Raw genomic sequence first — 4,007 nt, forward strand, 5'->3', positions numbered from 1 at the left:
GAGGATTATATGTTAGAATCAAGAGGGGGAAATTTACCTAAGGACAGTTACAACGATTTAGCCAGAACAGTTGAGGAAAGCACCTGTATAGCAAAAACGTAGTTATGAGATTAGAATTGCTAGGAAGCAAAAACAATCCAAGGGGCTTCTGTCAACTTTATAAGACCAAGGTTAGGGATAAGATAGGGCCGCTGAAGTCAGGAGAATCACTGATAGATACAGATGAGGAAATGAGTGAGGCGTTAAACAAATATTTCTTAATTGTACTACCGAAGAAAGATTGGACGATATACTTCAGGGAGAACAGATCTTCATGGGAGAAGAGGTAGAAGGATTAACTGACATCAACATGAGTAGGGAGCTCGTGATTAGACAGATAGATAGACTTAAAGTCACTAAGGCGCCAGGGCCAGATGAACTTTTCCCCAGGTAATAAAGGAATGTGAAACTGAAATAAGTGGGCAGTTAACAGAAGTATTTAGGAAGTCGCTAGATACAGGGTGGTGCCTGTTTCATGGAGGCAGGCACTCGTTATTCCAATATTTAAGAAGGAGACAAATCTTCTATGCAAGACTATAGGCCGATCAGTTTGACGTCAGTTATAGTTAAAATGCTTGAGTCAATAACAGCAGATAGTATTAGGAACCATATTGACAGACGTAATTTAATTCACGACTCACAGCATGGGTTTATCAACCCGCACAGTGTCATCTTTTGTCATAGATAGAGGTCATGCTAGGTTGCACTTTTTCATATTTTTGTTTGCCTCTTAAAAAAAAATAATAATTTGATATATATATATATATATATATATATATATATATATATATATATATATATATATATATATATATATATATATATATATATATATATATATATATATATATATATGTGAGGAATGGAACCCTAGAGTGTTTGTCTCTTATTTTTCTCCGTCTCAGAGCTAACGATTTCTACAATCTTTCTACAATCCCTATCATGCTTAAGTCACTACGCCGTCTGTAACGCTCGGTCCTCGTCACTTACGTCACCATATCTTCCGTAACTTTACAATCCCTATCACACTTGGGTTACTGTGTCATCTGTAGCAATGCGTACTCCTGTCCCTTCGCTTGCTAAATCTTTTGTAATGTTTATTTATGTCACTATTAACTTGCTCCGCCCTTTGTAACACTGAGACCAGGTTATGTTAGTCATTTGTTTTGTCTTTTTCTGTATGTTGAGACAAGGTTGTGGAAGCTAGTCATTTGTTACGTCTGTTCTTCTTTAGTTCAAGACAAGGTTACGTTGACTAGCCTCCGTTACGTCACGCCTTTACATTGAGACAAGGTTACGTTAGCGTCATTTGTTTCATTCTTTTTTACATCGACACAAGGTTATGTTGGCCAGTCATTCATTACACATGTTTTTCTTTAGTTTGACACAAGGTTATGTTAGCCAGTCATTCATTACACATGTTTTTCTTTAGTTTGAGACAAGGTTATGTTAGCCAGTCATTCATTACACATGTTTTTCTTTAGTTTGAGACAAGGTTATGTTAGCCAGTCATTCATTACATATGTTTTTCTTTAGTTTGACACAAGGTTATGTTAGCCAGTCATTCATTACACATGTTTTTCTTTAGTTTGAGACAAGGTTATGTTAGCCAGTCATTCATTACATATGTTTTTCTTTAGTTTGAGACAAGGTTATGTTAGCCAGTCATTCATTACATATGTTTTTCTTTAGTTTGACACAAGGTTATGTTAGCCAGTCATTCATTACACATGTTTTTCTTTAGTTTGAGACAAGGTTATGTTAGCCAGTCATTCATTACATATGTTTTTCTTTAGTTTGACACAAGGTTATGTTAGCCAGTCATTCATTACATATGTTTTTCTTTAGTTTGACACAAGGTTGTTAGCCAGTCATTCATTACATATGTTTTTCTTTAGTTTGAGACAAGGTTATGTTAGCCAGTCATTCATTACATATGTTTTTCTTTAGTTTGAGACAAGATTACGTTAGAGATTAGACAGACATTCATTAAGTCATTTTTCGAACATGGTATTATTATTTATCAAGTTACGTGGGTAGTTTGTGTTTCTAATTTATTTGCATCGAGACAAAACAATATATAAATGGGATATACATACGTACAAGAATTCACAGCTCAATCACGTATAGGAATACTCTCGACAGCATCCTATACATATACATAACCCTGATTTTATGTATTCTCTAAGATGTATAGTTGAGATTATTCACCTTACAGATCTCTCTGAATATGTAAATGGGAGATACATACAAGAATTCACAGCTCAATCTTGTATAGACCTACTCTCTCAACAGCATCCTACAGTTACATACATAGGCCTAATTTTATGTATTCTCTAGGATGTATAGTTGAAATTATTCACTTTCTTGATCTCTGTGAATCTGTAAATGGGATATACATGCAAGAATACACATATCAGTCCCCCCCTCATGTATACTTCCTCAACACCTTCCTTCCTGGCACCGCCCATGATGGCTTCACCGTCGTGAATGGAGGAGCCAAACCAGCCAGACAAGCGATTTATCCTGTTCATTGCTTCAACAGGTTTGCCATTCTGGAGGAGGAGGACGAGCAGGAGAGCACCTTCCTGGTGGGGGACTCCATGATTCGCCAGCAGGTCGTTGAGTTCTGCGGCAGAGTTCCTCGTCGAAGACGGAACTATTGCTATCCTGGTGCTGGGATCGACGATATAACTGCTGCTCTTGAGGAGATCTCCCCCCAGGCTATTAATGATTCACTGTTTGTTATTCACACAGGTACGAACGACGTCACCACGACCCGGTCTGAGGAACTCCTGGAGAAGTACCGTAGGCTCATCCAGCAGTATAAGTCTAAATCCCTAATTACATTTTGATTTCAGGAGTTCTACCACGGACTTGGGCGGAGAGCGACTTTTTCAGTAAGGCCTTCAGCCTAAACAACCGCTTGCAGACTCTTTGTAGGGAGCTTGACGTGGAGTTCTTCAACGCATGGAACAATTTCTATGGACAAAGTGAGCTCTTCCACAGGGACGGATTGCACCTTTCTCCCATCGTGGCAGCCAGATTCGGAAGGCTTCTCAACGACGCAGTACGTGTCATCCGAGCAAAAAACGAGTCACAGCCACGTCCCTCCACCCCGCCCGTGTAAATAGACGCCGTGCATTGCAACAAACCCGTAACCGTGATCCCGCAAGTACCACCACCTCTATTACCAAGCCTCTAGATAACTTAAAAATCCTTAGTTTCAATGCGCGTAGCCTAAGTAACAAATTTGATGAACTGATATGTCTTGCTCTAACAGAAAATTTTGACATAATTGCTATAACCGAAACATTTATCGACACCACAAATATTGATTTAAGTTCCGAATACAACATAGATGGCTACAGACTCTTCAACAAAAATCGTAAACTGTAGAGGCGGTGGCGTCGCCCTTATGTCAAAAAGCCTTAAAAATCACTTACTCACTCAGCAGAACACATTCGTCCCCTTGTGCGAGAAGCGAATTAACACTAATAAAAGCCCACCGTGGTTTAATAGCGAAATTAAACAATCAGTCAATGAGAGAAAATTGTTTTACAAGTTAAAGAAAGAACAAAGCACGCCCGAAAACATTAGACTTTATAATGATGCCAGGCGACGAGTAAAAAGACTAGTAGGTCAGGCAAAGCGTAGATATAAATAAAATATTGCAGCCAACTGTAAAAATAATCCGAAATCTTTCTTCAGTTACATAAACAACAGAAAGGCGATCAAAAGTGGTATGGGACCTTTAACAAACAGCGACGGTGCACTAGTGACTGACAGCCAACACATTGCAAACCTCTTAAACACTTACTTTTCCTCGGTGTTTAATACTAACAGTCTTCCTCTCGCTACCACCAACACCAGTACTATTGTAAATCTCGAGCATGCAGTGCCTAATTTTGAAATAACAACTGATGAAGTCCTTAAAGCTCTCCATTCACTTAAAGCAAATAAAAGTC

The 4,007-nt window shown here is 38.6% G+C and overlaps 1 long non-coding RNA gene across 1 annotated transcript; it reads left to right on the forward strand.

Annotated features, from left to right (window-relative positions):
• The first annotated feature begins 1,262 nt into the window (after positions 1-1,262).
• Positions 1,263-2,069, forward strand: LOC126986678 (uncharacterized). The gene is made up of 3 exons (XR_007739891.1): positions 1,263-1,378; positions 1,431-1,534; positions 1,587-2,069. It is a non-coding gene; the product is annotated as an uncharacterized LOC126986678 (long non-coding RNA).
• Positions 2,070-4,007: the final 1,938 nt, after the last annotated feature.

This window comes from Eriocheir sinensis, chromosome 6, assembly GCF_024679095.1.
Source record: "Eriocheir sinensis breed Jianghai 21 chromosome 6, ASM2467909v1, whole genome shotgun sequence".
NCBI classification, from domain to species: domain Eukaryota; kingdom Metazoa; phylum Arthropoda; class Malacostraca; order Decapoda; family Varunidae; genus Eriocheir; species Eriocheir sinensis.